This window comes from Ammodytes marinus, assembly GCF_949987685.1.
Source record: "Ammodytes marinus genome assembly, chromosome: 21".
NCBI classification, from domain to species: Eukaryota; Metazoa; Chordata; class Actinopteri; order Uranoscopiformes; family Ammodytidae; genus Ammodytes; species Ammodytes marinus.
This window is the reverse complement of record NC_137225.1, coordinates 18,721,215-18,737,805: the sequence shown is the minus strand read 5'-3', so window position 1 is coordinate 18,737,805 and position 16,591 is coordinate 18,721,215. Positions and strand designations below refer to the sequence as shown.

General features: G+C 42.1%; 1 protein-coding gene across 1 annotated transcript in view; it reads left to right on the top strand.

Moving 5' to 3' along the window:
* fam49bb (family with sequence similarity 49 member Bb) overlaps positions 1-16,591 on the top strand; it is a 32,546-nt gene that overhangs the window by 585 nt on the left and 15,370 nt on the right. The window contains exon 2 of the mRNA XM_080050460.1: positions 8,068-8,154. The gene's annotated coding sequence lies outside the window, so the exon portion shown is untranslated. The remainder of the gene's footprint in view (positions 1-8,067; positions 8,155-16,591) is intronic.

Genomic DNA, 16,591 nt, shown 5'->3' with positions numbered 1-16,591 from the left:
ATGTGTTTGGCCCCAGTCTGCACTACTGTAGAACAGCCAGGTGATCTGTGTACTTTAAACTAAACCGTTCTGTGTACCGGATAGAGACTGCTCGCTTAAAGGCAGTAAATGATGCATCATCAAAGCTGCAATAAAAAGAAAAAAAATGCACACACTGACAACAGCTGGGACATGCTGTGAGCTGGTTGTCTGTTGTTTTAATTTTTCATTCTGATAAATGCATGATAGAAGAAAAATCCCTAGCTAGGTTTGTAAACAGTAGTAAAGTGATTAGGTAGTTTAGTAAACATAGCAAAGAAATAATGCAAAATATTATTAGATTATTACAGCATTTAATTTTGTTGCTGATCATAATGGAACATGTTAAATGAACATAGTTGAGTATTTTATATTACTGTATAATAATGCATTAGGTTCGTGATGTGACACCTGTGCTGTGCTAATGAATTTTATGAGCTAAACTATAGACATTTAATACACTCATTATAAATTAATCAATCTCAATCTGCATTGTAAGCTTAGTTGACATTGCATGTATTCGCACTAAACGGTGCAATATTTACTTGTTGCGTAAAATGGAAAGAGTCAAATAGCATGCATCATTTTGAGTTATGAACTGCGACTGTTATTTAATTTGGAAAATGGTTCGGATTTTTTTCAGTTGTCTGCACGACTCAACTCAACCGTAGCGCGAAGGTCTATGTGATTTCCTTTCCTGAGCGAAAGTGGAAGTGAAACACTGAGAAAGCCGGATTCGATGGCTGTGGTCGTGATGCAATGTCTACCATAAATTTGTCTCACGCTCTTTGCTTGTGAAAAGTGGACCAGTTTTGCTACACTGAGGGCTAATTATGCATGAAGAAGAGAGAGACTCTGAAATAGTCTCTTTTTAAAGGAAGAATGGTCAGGTGTAATTCCCCTCTTTGAGATGGGAGAGGTCATTTTGGTCCCTTCCAGCTAGGCCTATTAAAGACTCATGCATGAGTTCAAATATGTACACTGGGGACATGTAGCTCTCCTCTTAAAGGTGTGCTGCACTTTTTTGCATCACTAAACCTGCATTTACTGCGAGCCGGTCAAAGATGGGGCCTCAGTTTGCTGTGTGGAATAACATGCCTCCAGGTTATTTGAGTTGTCCTCTTGTGCAATTCGTCTTCCTCTTCCGATCTGCTTCAGTGCATTCTGAAAGAAGGATTTGCCTTTACAAGATGGACACAAATTGCTGCTGCCTCCCCATTGCTTGAGTGAGTGTTGTAGACTTGTTAATACGGGCTGGAAGAGAGATGACAAATACCTGGCTTGTCACGGTTGTAGGACGGAGGCATGGTTCAACGTGTCGTGCCTTGTCTCACTTTCTGCAGCCGCGTGGAAAGACGGGATAACAGAGAGAGAGAAGGGGATTATAACTCGGTTACACCTGGGCTAATTCTTGTGGATTGCTAAGTGTTGCATGCAAAAAGTTGCAGCAACAGTTCAATTCCAGGTGTTAAGGTGTGGGTTCAGAAAGTAACAAGTGTGAGCTTTTTTCCCCACGAGCTTAGTTTGTGTAACAAGAATGACATGAGGATATGGCTCATTTGGCACAATTTATTCCCTCCTAAATCTCAGGCATGCAGGTGCATTCGGGCATGGAAGTTCAACATGTGTTTGACACTGAAGAAACATGATCTATGCAAACATTATGAGCACCTTGGTCCAGTTTAGGAAACCAATCTTATTCATTTTTATTTTTTTACAGCTTTTTAACATGTCCCTGTTTAGTTATAATCTGTGTTTCACTATGTGAGCACATTGTTGAGTGTTAACATTAGATAGGAATTTTGTCAGTGCTTTACATCAGTGTTTTGCATCATGGTTGCTTAAAGTAGCTACTTTCATTGTTGATCGTATTGTTACAGGTCATTTATGATCATCAAAGGAAAATTAGACTGTTTCATAAACAATTCAAAGCTCCTCGTATAGAAGGTTTAAATAACATTGGGGGCAGACTAGTGTTGGATATGATCAACATAGTCAACATCAAAAATGTGCTGGGGTGGGTCATTGAACCTGTTAACCCTGGAGGAAGCCTACCACCGCCACCAGATAGGATTCTCCACATACCTTCTTCAGCAAATGTGTCTCCTAGTCTGGAATACAGAGATACTGATAAAACAAGGGCAGAGGGAGTGTGTAACGGTAGGTGACTTGAATTATTAATCGTTGTTTCCAGGAGTGAGAAGGGCAGAGCTGCTCAGACATTTCCATGTCGCAGACTTGCATCTATCATTTAAGAGGAAGGATTTAGTTTACAATTGTTAAACTGCATACATAAATAAGGAATATAAGGAGTGAGCATAAATCCTATGTTTACAATGGACATTTCTTTAGCACATTATCTCATCAGGACAGTTTCTAGGGAATAAATGATTGACTTTGCTGGAATGTGACAGTGACCCTGAAGGGACTGGTCTTTGCAACCCAACACACCCTCTGTCACTCAGCTGCTGGCTTCAGGTTGGGTTACTGCAGCTATTCTTGGTATGAGGATCCACTCAGTCTGTACGTCCAGTTCAATCATTGTTGTTACATGTTTAGCATTTTGATAATGTACGTAGGGTTATACGGTATAGCTGTGACACGTCATCAGGCAGCCAACTGGTTAATTTACTAAGTGGAGATTGCCACCAAGACTTGTATGATAAGTGAGAATGTATGATTGACCCATTTAAGCTCCTCAAGCTATGGTTTTTGGTCTGTCTGGCTTCGATGCCCGTGGAGGTTGTTTTTGTGGTTTGTGTATGGAGGTTTGCACACAATAACATGAACACTTGTTTAATGTAAAGGCAACCACAGCAGTTTCAGAAAAAAAAACTCCCAACAACAACCTTTCTCCGACACAGTCCAACTCAAAACAAATTTTCAGGCGTTGCAAATCGTTTACATGGCTATTTGCGTCTTAATAATGAAACTGTTTCCAGCCCCTTGTGTGCCACTTACTGCAGGCAGCATGCTAGGTCAGGTGCTGCCGTCTTAGCTTCATGCATAACGGAGCAGCTTTATTGATCAGCTTTGTATGGCATAATGCTGTTTGTTCAGTTATTTGGATTAACTTCCTCCCAAGTCATTTAGCAGGTTCAGCGTTCTGCTCTAACACCATCATCATGACGCAGCTAAATCTGAGAGGTGGTCAATACAGCATCTACATTTTTTGTATCTTGTTGTTTACAATAAATAATCGTTCTAAAGACACTTGACTTACGATTGCAGCGTTTACTCACTATCTGATCAGCTTTAGTGCTGTGGAAATGGACAAAAAGGAAACACGTCAGATCTGTTGCCTGTTGAGTAGCCTACACATTATAATAATTATTCCGTTACTATTGACTGTCTCTATGATGATAAACTGGAGTCCACCTGTTTTTTAATGACGAGGAATCATGGCGTGCCGTTGCATTGATCCTGCTGTCAGGTCCACACACACATTAATTTAATAGTTTGTTGATCCACACTCACTGACTGTCTTGCTGTTTTAAATGAGCAGAGAAAGACGGTTGGTTTGGGTGGAGGTGCTCCTCACTGTGCTGGTTTGTGTTGTTGTGTAGCCTCTGGCGTTGACGAGTTCTACACTTTTGATGTCGTACCTCTGATGTGTATGAGTCAACTCATTATGTGGGCCACTTTCTGATCCTCTGCCCGGCTGTGCTTAGTGTAGACTCCAGTAGACTCCTCTCAACTTTATCACATCCGTCCTGTGATGTTGGCTTATATCTGAAGCCCTAAGCGTGCACATAATGAGAAGAGAGAGAAATCGTGTATCTCTTCTTCTCTCTCTCTGTCTCTCTTTTTCTCTCTCTCTTTTTCTGTCTCTCTCCTTCAGGCAGTCCATCCAAATGCATCCAACAGGATTCTTTTATTGTTGCTCCCCGCATACAGCAGCAGCATCTTCAAAGAACATGTAGTGTTGGTGAAAGCAAAGTGGACTTTGCATAGAATCTCTCCAACGAAAGGCTATAAATATCATGGCCCATTCAAAAGGAAAAAAAATTTTTTTGTCGCCCCTACCCCCACACCTTTCACACTGTAAAAATACCTCTAGGCTCAGATTGTACAAACTGCAGAAGAGACAGTAGATCAATATTTGTTGATATGTTCTGCCTTGAAAGCCATTCGACTGCTGCATAACAAAAGATTCTGAGCAAATCATTATCAAATGTACATTTCTCCCCTTATAATGGTGGATTAAAATTGTATGTTAGAGCAGGCAGGCATGACAGCCTCATGTGGCCGCCTACATGCCTGTGGAGACACAGAGAAGGGGAGTTGCCACAGATGGCAGATCAGCGTGCTAGAGAAATTCATTTTTTGTTGTTGCAATAAACTGTTGCTGTGATGCCCACGCACTAATCCTCTATCCTCACATGGTGTTAAAACTGTGAAATAAACCTGTCCTACTTTTTACTCCAACATCCTTCGCATTCAATAAATCCTGTATAGATTTATAAATGCATGCTACCCAATACAAATGACACATAGGCCTACTTTATGTAGATCAATACATCATAGTGATTTGCTCCTTTGGTCTGGGCAGAAGAAACGTGGACTGAAAGAGGAGAACCTACGCAAAAATACCCATAAATATGTACTTTTACATTATTGCTTAAATTGGACTGCAATTATTTTGGGTTTTTATTTCTCAAACAAAATGTCTCCTAGATGTTGCTATCAAAATATGTCCAAAAGAGAAATATTACTTATAGCCTACTAATGATAAACTTGTATGCCATGGTCTCGTTGCATGATATAATGTTATTCCCTGGCATGGTGTGTGTAAACCATTTCTTGGATCCTGCTAAGATGAATGAGACCTCAACAAGTCATTCGCTGTGACATTTCAACTGGAGGATTTCCAGTCCATGTAACTGATCTGCGGAGGCTTTCCTTTTTAATGAAGAGTTTTTCCACAGAGGCTGGGCTGTGCTCTGCAGGCTTTAGTGAGACACAGATATCCATCCTCATCTCAGCTCACCAGCAGGGAAACGGGAATGCAAGTTGTCATGGCAACTTGAGCGTAAATCTGAAGTTTTATTCCCCAGTAAATTTTCAAAAATGACTTATTCTATCAGCATCATCAAGTACAAGCCAAGGGTCTCCACTGTATTAGCCTATATTGGAACAAAGCTGGATGAGTAACTGGAACTCATTCTGCACTATTTCAGCTTTAAAATAGCATCACTCTCCAGTTACACAGCTACAGTAACATCCATTTTACACATTTTCAAATGGATTTAATAACTTAATCTTAATTGTGTGTAAATTAATCTGAAAATCTAGCTATACACTTTTTTTTAATGTGGTTCATAATATATGGCAACATATTTGTGAAATTATTGTTAGCGTTGTGCAGCCCTAATGGTTTACTGTACGTTATAATCATTTGCCAGATTATTAGGTTCACCGATTCAAAACCAACTTTTCAGCCATGCAATAAGTGACATGAAGTTACAGTGTTCAGTCTTTGTTTAGAGACATGTTAATTTAATTGTTTTAACCATTTTGAAGGCTCTAATTTGAAGTGCTGTTTCTTATATTTTGTCCACCCTGTTTGTACCATATGAGGATGGGCTAAATAAACTGTCAATAGAGCATACAGTATATTGTGTCTAATGGACATGCTCCACATATAGATCCTATTGATTACCTCAGTGGCCTGTTCTGTAGTTGAACCAGCACATGTTTTGCTTGCTGTCACACACAGTTTACAGCAGGCCCACACATGTTGACCCCTTCATGTGGTGGAGGAGTAAATTAAAACCAAAAAGATATTTTTTTTGTGCAGTGTGGACTTATAGCTGCTGCTGCTACATGCGAGAGCACAGATTACAATGTCTTTGCCAAATCTGCCTTTTGTATGGCAGCAACTGTGCATTTTTCTGGAAGTGACAAATCAAAACAAGGAAATAAGTATTTGAAATGGGAGGAAGTGAGTCTCAGTCCAGAGAAAACAACCCTGAGCAGAATTTATTTTATCGCGTCTGATCCTGTGGGAATAAAGCAATATCAGACTACTTGCGGTGGTAAACATGCGTGCGCTGCGTGGCCTTTACTGAAGTTCTCTTATGTGATTTTAAAGAGATTTCATTTATGATTCTCCAACCCTAACTTGCAGCCATTCTTCTACTCTAGTGCTGTGACTTGGTCCTCATTCAAAGACTTTCACGTTTTTTTGAGAAGATAAAAGCCTCATGTGACGAGAGTGGATGTCTCAGAGCTAATTGAAACACAAAAACACTTAACTGGGCCGGCCGGCCGCACGCACGCACGCACACACGCACGCACGCACACACACACACACACACTTCTGAATGATCTCATCATGTGGGTCTTTTACCACTGCAGCAATTAAGCGAGTGACGGTATTCTACTCCGTGTAGGGCACGAAACCAGCATTATTGTGGTTTCAATTGCACAGCAGTGATGTTTGTCATCGGCCAGAGTCTCTTACGTTTACAGCAAATTCTCAAAAGGAATTAAAGAAAGTGTTTTATAATCTTTTTTTGTGCGGTCATGATGAGCCAAGAAGAATTGCAGTGGGAGCCTGGGGTTGGTCTGTCTACCACTGATTGCATTGTACTGAACATTTCTAAATGTTAATCCTCTCTGCTTTGGGATAGCCTCTTAGCAATTGTAAACATCCAGAACTTTCTTTAGCTTGAGAGCGACAAAATTATGGGAAAAAAAATGTTGCGTGTTGTCCGTTTTTCATAGAGAAACATACCAGTTTCCTATATCCTGCTTCCTGCACTACTACCGATGCTCTGCTCCCACATACTGTAGGCCTGACTGCTACCCCTTTGACCACATGTGCTCATTCAAAAGATGCTTTTGGCTTCATGGCGTGGCCCCCAGCTGTAGCCATTTCCACGCACAGCTGACTCCCATGATGCCCCTGCCACAGATGTCATCCAGAATGTCCCCTGTGACATGCCAGCTCTATTGGATTAAAGCAAGTCGTGGTGGGTTTGCCATGTAGGGAAGCCTCCATCGGAACAATGAGGGATAAGAAGAGACTGTTCCACTTAATTCAGGTTCAAAGGAAGTATTCTTTCCTGTTTCAGCGTGTAGCCTGCTTCTTGCTGTTTAGTTTGGTAGTTTGCCCTTTCCACAGTGTCTGTTTCGATGGTGTTTGTGCGTCTCTGACTGTCTCTCTCCCAAAGGCTCTCAGACCATTGCGGGTTTGAAGTTGAGTCTGATCACATTCATGCATGACCAACACCGCTGCTCTTGCTGCTGTGCATTTGTATGCAGGCAGGCAAAGAGAGTGTAGTGCCTTGGTCCTAATGGTCTCACAGTCTACTGAGCTTGTACTCTCCATTGCTGGTAGCTTTCAAAGACTGTGTTGAATCCTAAAACTCGGGCTCTGCTCTTACATTGGCCAGAAACTACATTTTCTTGGATAAATGTGTTTTTTTTTGTTTTGTTTTCCTTATCACAAATTCAAACTTTTAATCGCCTGCTTGTAAGATGTAAACGAGAGCACTGGATTGATCTAATAGTGTTGTAGACTTTGCAGGAGTCGGCTGGGAGCTTTGTAGAAAACCTGAAGTGAATCAGAGGAAGTGTTGCACAATAGGAAGTGGTGTGTGTGTGTGTGTGTTTTCTTCACAATAGACTGTGAGTCTATTTGTTCCATATTTTCATTAAAAACTCAATTGCAATTGACAAATTTTTCACATGGAAGGTAGAACAAAAACACAGCCCTGTTAGCCTCTCTAATATTCCCTTTCTGTTTGATTTTAGTATGTAATTGCCTAGTTTAAAGTCTTTTGTAAAGAGGTCTGACTGTACGTGTGAGGAGTGCACCGATTATGTTGTCAAAGTGTGATTTGTTTCATTGAAATTGCACAAAAGAAAGCAGTCTTTTAGGCTCATGAGACAAACGAGAAGAAAAGGCAGTTTTTCAGTGAATTATTTTCCAGAGATTTTGAAGGCTTGGCTTTTCGTAGTGATGCCACAGGTTGTCTCCAACTGTCAGTGTTTTAAACAGATTGTAACATTGTCTTACATTATGTTGCATGTGTGTTTCAGAGGCTGACCTCTGCTGGAGGACTGTGACCCGGGCCCACCTGCCAGGCCGGGCTCCCTGCTCCTGACAGCCACACAGCTCCACTGCTGGTAAGTCTCTTTTGGTTTGTGAAGGATTGGTTAATAGCTTATTTGAGTTATTTTCTAATAATTTGGTTATTTTCTCAGTAAATGCATTAATTGTTTTGCATATGTTATGTCAGAAGATGTCTACAGCAGTCCAAAATCCAAACATATTTGACCTACAATAACAAAGAACAGCGGAAATATACTGAGAAGCTACAACTATGTAATGTTTGGCTTTTTATCTGGAATAAATCCTTTTATAGTATATTCAAATAGTTTCTGTGCATCAATTAATATCCGAGTAATCAATTATCAGGAGAAATGACCAGAAACTCTTTCAGAGTACATATGGACATGTTCGTACTGTTCGGAGCTGAATTTTTTCATTCCCCCTTCGATGCAAATTTTGCCCTTTACTGTATTTTCATACTGTAAACTTTCATTTTCCCGTCCAGATTACCACCTGCATATCTGCTCTTATTTGTTTACATGTCTTTTTATATCCATTCGGTGACATGGCCTTTATCTGATCCTCATTTGAATTGACCGCAAAGCTTATAAAAGCAGGTTGTTAAGAATAACAAGGCAAAGTACCCTACGTCAAAGTGTGTCAGTGCGCCTGCATTTCTCCCATTGTTTCAAACCAATGTGGGTCATGGTGCATGGTGAACCACTTTTGAGTTAACAGAAGAATTTCTCTAAATGGCTCAGTTACTGCGCTTTCTTTCCACTGGTTGTACTTTCCATGCGAATGTGGGCTAAATATAGGCAGGAGGAAAAATCGTATAACTGTAGCCTCAATTACTCTGCTGTTTGTAGTAAATTAGTTTTAAATTTCCAAATACAAGTTGCATGTTGCATAACTGGCATTCAAATATAGAAAACGACAGCTTCTTCTACTTTTTAGACTGACTATCATTTTTTTTTATACATGTCACATTTTTACAGGAGAAAGAAATGTTATTAGGACATGGTGTGTTCGGTTTTATAATATTACATCGCTATAATATTAAATTTTGAATTTAACAGAGATAAAGTGGAAGTGCTCCATTCACTTTAAAAAATCATATTAGAAACTGTAAAATTCTCTCTACAGAAAATCTTACTGCACAGCCTCTACCTTTTAGGTTGATCGGTGAAAGACGAAGCACAGTCACATAGATAGATAGATTTTATTGGCAATCATCATTTTATTTTATTATGGTTTATTAATGATAAAAGATTTCGACTGCCTGCGGTGCACCTATGCCTATTATAGGCTTAATGTGCCGTGCTGTGTGGGTGTATGCGTAATGCTGGCTCAGGAAATGAAGTGCATTGTGGGCCATAAAAAGGAGTTGAGTAATGTAGGTGCTCCCAGCTTCCTGCCCCCCCCCCCCTCCCCTTCCCTCAAAGGCAAAGTGTTTATGTAACCCCTTGTTGCAGGGTCACTGCCCATCGTCTGACATGTTACCCTCCACTTCTTCTTCTTCTTTTTTTTTAAAGATATTTTTTTGGCATTTTTATGCTTTATTGATAGTGCAGAGAGACAGATGTGAAATGGGGCAGAGAGGGGAGTGACAGAGGGGAGTGACATGCAGAGAACGACCGCAGGCGGGAATCGAACCCGGGTCTGCTGCTGGGCCCGGCCCGGGGGGGGGTCGCCCTACCAACTGAGTTAAGGGCGCCCCTACTTCTTCTTCTTCTAGTAGTCTATTTTACATGCTTTATGGTTCATTTAATAGCTGGTTACTCTGTGTTGATTAACATACAGTAGCTCTAATGTTGCAGCTGACTAAATCTGCATCATTTCAGACCAGTGTATTTTAGCAATGCTCAGTTTTTCTACATGTTGCCGTTTACAGCTAACAATTTCTTTTTAGCTCTCCATCTCTCTTCACCTCGCCTTACTACTACTACTACTACCCCTACCGTCATCTCTCCCCCATGCAGTATATGTCTGCCCATCCCTGTTGTATTTTCCTCCGTGTCTCCTTGGAGATTGTTACCATGACACACAGCTATGGTTTGATTGGCTAAGCTCCGGTGCTCGAATGCTGTGCCGTTTTGACAGCTAAGCCTCAGGTGGTTCATATATAGGATCACTAAGACATTGTATCCCCTACCAGAGACGTGTGTGTGTGTGTGTGTGGAGGCTAATGACAAGCTGCCATATTGCCGTAGTAAGACTCAAATCCATTCACTTAAATAGCCTGAATGGCAAGCTATTTTGGTTAGCACGAAATACACAAGCCCTGTGGCAGTACAGGGGGGCAGTCGACGTGTTATATTATAAATGGAGAATAGAGATGAGTTAATGCAGCAGGCCGAGTTCTTTTTCGGTGTAAATATATTCAGGATGGATTAGCTGTGCTAAGCCAGGGGGAGGTGTGCAATACAGAAGCCTGAGGTGTAGCTTTACTTGGCTTCCCTGTTGCTAGGATCATATTTGAGCCAATACTGCCCCCAGCTGCTGAAGCTAAGTAGTGTTATACTTGTTATGCGTTGTGCACATAAATGTATGGTTTAGTTAACCATATCAGCAGGTATGCCATTAAATACAAAGCACAAAGTAGAGATTTCGGCCTATTTTATCAATATTTGCATGAGAAGAAAAAAAAAATGTAAGCCCGAATCCATTCTAACTTTGTAATTTGAGAAGTTAGTTGCATGATAGTAAGCATCTAAAAAGACTTGTATATATATTATCAATCCAAATTAAAGATATTGTCTTTTAAGTTTGATCAACTTTACAGAAATTCTGTTTAGAAAAGGCGGGCTGTGCTCTGAGTCTGGTTCCTAAAACACAAAAAAAATATTTTGAACCAATCATGGCAGTCCTCTGCCTGATCGTTCAATGACTATTTCCATGGATACGGTTTGGTACGGCCACGCCCACACAGTCCTGTCAAATGGTCTTGACATTTAAAAAAGCATTTTTTTAAAATGTTTTATACAGTTAACAGTTATAATTATTTGTGTAAAAAGCTTTTTGAGACACCCGAATGAGATATCATATATTGATTTGAACTATTTTATACCATTATTATTATTGTTGTTGTTTATTGCAGGGAAAATGTCAGTTGCTCCACTCTTGACTTGGAAGACGCTCTCCGGCCCCACCCGCTGAGCAGGCCATTTGAGATGATATGTCTGTGAGTGGGTGTAATATGTAGAGTGGCTTGTTATGTCAGCTAAAAGCTTCCCGGCTTCTCCTGGCCCATCTATTATTTATGCGACTGCAGGGCTGACACTGTGTAACTTCCTGCCCAGGTTTCCCCTCGAGGGGCTCGTCAGGCTGCTGTCATTCCTCTGCTTATTACACGTCGGAAAGCGTTAATGTCGGGCGCATTTGAACGAAACATGGCAATAACCTTTAGTTTGCTGAAATGTCACTTTTCATTTTACGTGTGTGTGTTTAACGAAATGGGCTCCTGCACTGAAATGGCTGCTTGTGAACACTGGATGGTGCTCTTACACCAGGCATCGGTGCTACTGCTCATCCCGATGATGAGAATGACATTGACTTGACTTAGAATACATTTTAGTTTTTTGCTATAATTTTACAAATTTGTGACACTGCAAGTGACATATTTCGGCATTTCACTGTTTCTGCTGTCACGTCACACATTTCAGCACAAGTATACTGTAGCTGACATGTGATGGCTGAAGTGTTAGGGAGTGGCCTTCCCTTCCCCATCCATTCATTCCTTGAGTGCACAGCTGTTTTCATCCCCCAGATGGCACTCCTCTCTTACAGAATGAAATGGTGTTCCTCAATCTGACACTCATCATCCATCCTAAAATCCTCCACCGTGCCCCACCCAAAACCCTGTTGGAGTAAAATACCGTGCAGGCAAAAAATATCAAAGGTGCTGCTCTACTCTTACGCCTTGTATTTGAAACCAGGCTTTAATTTTGCTCAACAAACACTTATTTAAGGGGTTATGCCTGTGGATGCCCAGGAGTGTCGGCACAGTGAGATTTAAAGATGCAGCAGTGACATTGGTGAGTCACAATCAGTCAGAAGGTCAGATGAGGAAGGACCAATAGGAGACCTGGGTTTGAATGGGTTTTAGGGGGCAAGCCGCCCTGAGGGAGCAGCTCCTCAGACCGGGGACAGTGAGTCAATATGCTCTCCTTAATGATTTCCTAACACATCCTTGGAAAGAGGCAGAAGAATTTTCAAGGGCAGGGCAGGGAGAGGCAAAATGTTCAGAGGATGGTGTAGTTCACTCAAACACCATGGCCTGGTTTGGCAGCTCTTAGCACTCGTTCGATCCATCTTTCCCAAAATATATATATTTTTTTGTATAGAGCTGCATCTTCACTTGAGATATCATCAAAGTTTAAGCCTAACCATTGTGGTGGTTGGTGTAGAAGTCCTTTTCCTGACTTTTCAAAGTTAAGGCGAGACATGGCAGGCAAAAAAACACAATTACTATTAACTACAGATACCTAGCTGTCCTTTTTTGACTCTGGCTTTGCAAATGCATCTGAATATCTTATTTGAAACATTTTCTCAAGTTAAAAACGTCATTGTATTCACCTGCAGTGTCTCTCGCCTTTTTAAATGGATTAATCTGAAATGGATTAATCTGAAATGTAACTAACTGTCCGAGCTGTCGGTATCTCTGTGTGTTTTGATGGTGTAAAGTGATGTATTGCTGTGACTGAAGAGCGGCGCTAAGAGCCTCTTCACAGCGTTTTAGCTGACTCTTGTGTACGTGCTTGTTCCCATGGTTTCCAACTTTCATCAGGTGCCATCCAAAGCGAGGGGGCGTCACCGCTTTCATCCTCCTCTTGATCTGTTTCTGTGGACAAACTACTGGTTTCATGTTTTCATATCCACTCGTGCAAATTAGGTTTATCGCTGCTACAGAGATTTGATGCAAGATTTAAAAAAACATATTTTTTTATTGTAGAGGAATATTTTTAGCTGCCTTCGAGTTTGCAGGAGTAAGACAGCTGATACTGGCTGTCACCTCAAGTATCCCCGTCTGTCGTAATGATCCAGTCTTCATGTGAGGTTTGTTTTGATTTGCCAGAATCTGGGTGAGGGGGGCATTAGCTGATGTTTACGCGGGAGCAACAATACAGGGGCGTGGCTACGAGGTAATGGGATTCGCCCCCCCTTAGAAACAAACAAATGAGAGGACCCCCCCTCCTCACAGCCATTTTTAGTCAGCTGGGCAGGAGATGGTCTGGGGGTTAGAAGTCCAGTTTGGGGGAGATGGGAAGGGGGAGGAAGGGGGGATGTATGCCAGGCCAGACCCATTTGGGGAAGTGCTCCCCCATTTTTCTGCCTGTCGAATCGGTCCAGCGTCAGCGAGCTCCGCCGGGTCCAGGTCTGGTCGAGTAGGCTAATGCAATGTGGCGTGTCACCCGGGGAATCTAGGTCAAGTTTAAAGCTGCCTAGCTCTGCCCGCCGCCTCTGCTGCAGTCTGGCGCTTCACCACTATCCCTCCCCTTTCACACACACACATTAATATCCAGCAACACGCATCCTCACATACATCACAATTGTTTAATTTTTTAAATATCATTTATAGACAGAAATGAGATAAGCATTTTTCCCCCTCAAGACTCACATGGCAGACATAGACACACATAGACATAGACACTGCTGCCTCCACCCCCCACACCCCCCAGGCGAGCACCCAGCCTCTCCACGGCTGAGCCCACGTGATAGTGTGTCTGCGCCGGGATGGGGATGGGAGGGGGGAGAGGAGGGCGTTGTTTTTCTCTGCCATAGTAAAGCGACGGGGCACGTGTATCCTCATGCTGCAGCCGAGTAGTGGAATGTCAGCAATATCCCTGCCCGTACATTATAGGCAGCCATCGGCCCCCCGAGCTGTATTTCTGTAGTAACATTGCCGCAGTGCTGCCTGGTTTCAGCTGTGCCCTGCTTTCTACGTGTGCTTGTTAAAGGAGGCATGTTTAAGTGCAGTGCCATCCCGAGGTCAGGTTGCTGCATGGGGCGTGGCACCGTTTTGGTGTATTTACCAAAATAAGCATCAACCTCCCTTCACCATTTACGATGTGCAAATCTTTGGGATGTTGTTGTTTTTTCTAGTGTATACATCCTGCATTTTGACATTTTAATTTTTAGTAATAGCAAAGTGACAAAATCTAAAATTTCATTCAGATTCAGTTTTAATTAAATTATTTGTTCAAATTCATCAGTATAGGATTTATTGAATTTTTTTAATTTAAAAAAATTTGAATTTGCTGAGCTGCACACAAAAAAAATCACATTAAATCACTAAGTGCTCAGCGGTGGAATTAAATATTTCTCCCATCGTCTCCAGTTGACTTCACTCCCCCGACTAATCCGCTGTTTTTGGCGCATTACCTCATCTGTATTAATATATTCATGTGCTTTCAAGTCCTACTACTACTACTGTACTCACTGTTCATCCGGAGCTCGCCCCTGATTGGCTGCTGCTATGTTTTCAATGGCACCAAATTTTTTTCGGCTCCATGGATACAGTGAGCTGTTGGGTAGATCGGCCCAGCCAATGGGATGGCTGCGCGGGCTCCTGCTAGTCAGATTCTGCCCCTGGCCCTAGAAGCAGCCCTCCCCTCCCTCACTGGCAGCACGCGATGGCTCAGTTGGGGGGTGCAAAACAACAACAAGGCTGTCGACGGGCTCTCTGTGGTGCCCGGGACATGCCAGCACTCCTGGGTGCTACTACAGCCACTCGGGGAGGGAGGGAGGGAGGGAGTGGTGGAGGGGGCTTCAGCTTCTTTAATATCTCTCTGATACACTATCTCTATACTCTCAGCCAGAACTTCATCCTCCCACTTACTACGCTATCATTAAGCAACCAGTTAGTCACACATTGTTTGAAATAATCTTTAAAGGGAGGGTTGTCATTATCAGAAGTCCACATAAGCTGCAAAGTTAGAGCTGGTGTCTATCACTTCATGTTTATGTGATCTATAAGTTAGTCCTTGGATGGAGGGGAAGAAGAGTAAGATATAAAGAGCTGTAAAATGTACACTTTTTAATAATTTTTTTTTCTTTTGTTTGAAGATGCTTTGAAATGCAGCCATGCAAATCCCTGTCCTTAAAATGACCTCATTTCAAATAGCACAAGGGAGACGTGGCGGGGCCTGCAAGCGCTAGTATACACTGAAACGCTGCGAGCCCCTCGGGCAGCTCTGCCAGCCAGTCTCTCTCTCTCTGGTTCTCAGTCTGTGTGTGGCTGAAAGGTGGCAGTAGAGGACCAGGCGTATCCATGGTGATGTCGGGCAGTGCCCACTGTGTCCAGCAGGGTGAGGGGGTTCTAGGGAGAGTTCCCCTTCTTCAGCTCAGGATCAGGTGCTGCTGCTGCTCTGACAGTCAGCGAGGTGCCAGCCCTGCGCCGGCACAGTCGGGACATTCAGGTCACATTAGAGGATGGTGATAGGACGAGGCCGGACAAGACAGGTGGGTCTGTGCAGGTGGTCACTGAGTCCTCTTAGGGACCAGGAGATGTGAAGGGGCTATTAAAGTAGAAAAAAGTCAAACACAAATTAATAAAGAAATGGTCCTGACTGCAAAATGATAGGAAATACATTCGAGTAAAACACAACGTCGGTTATAAAGGAAAAAAAACTGTTAAAATGCTCACCAAATATTTAATTGACCTTTTTTTAATAGACCACATAAAAAGTCTTTTCCTTCTCGATGATTTCTTCACTGATTCTCTTTTCAATTCATCAATGAGTCATTTTGTCTATAAAATGTGCTTCCAAATTTAAGTTTCAGAGTCAAAGGTGACCTCTTTGAATGTCTTGACAAAACTCATATATATATATAAGAAGTTATACGGTTTACCGTCACAGAAGATGGCAAACATTATATTACATATTTTATGTTGTAAAATAAGAAGTAACCCCTTTGCTCATTAAAATAAGTTAAATTAATCGATTGTCGATTCATTCTTCAGGCCAAATGTATATTTTTGTTTGTGTTTTTAGTAAGACAATGAAACTGAAGAAGCATTAACATGTTAACATGACTACTTCAAATTCTTCTTCGACACTTCGAGTTTTTCTATCAACAGATAACCACGAGTACCTGGTTATGGTTACCAGTACTTTCTCTGTTTTAAGTAAGGACGTGCCCCACTGCTGGATTTCCAAGATGCCAGAATCCATGTCTCCCCACACCCCGCCCTAACCCCCGGCTGCATCTCATGCATTTTAAACCACTCCATCCAACCCTTCTGCTCTTGACTGCTGAGTGTGTTCTTTGCTCTGTCTGTCGCAGCACCTCCCTGTCTGCCAGCATTACCTGCGCTGGCATGATGTATCCTGTCGCCACCAGTGGCCCTCACTCACTCACTCTGGCTCTACACCTGTCACTCATTTCAGGTGACATCTGTCTGCCCAAGTTCCCCTTTGTCACTGCTTTGTATCGACCATCTTTCTTTCCTACAAGCTGCCACAGATCTCAGACTTGTCATATGTCTGTTTAAAGGTGCAGTCCGTG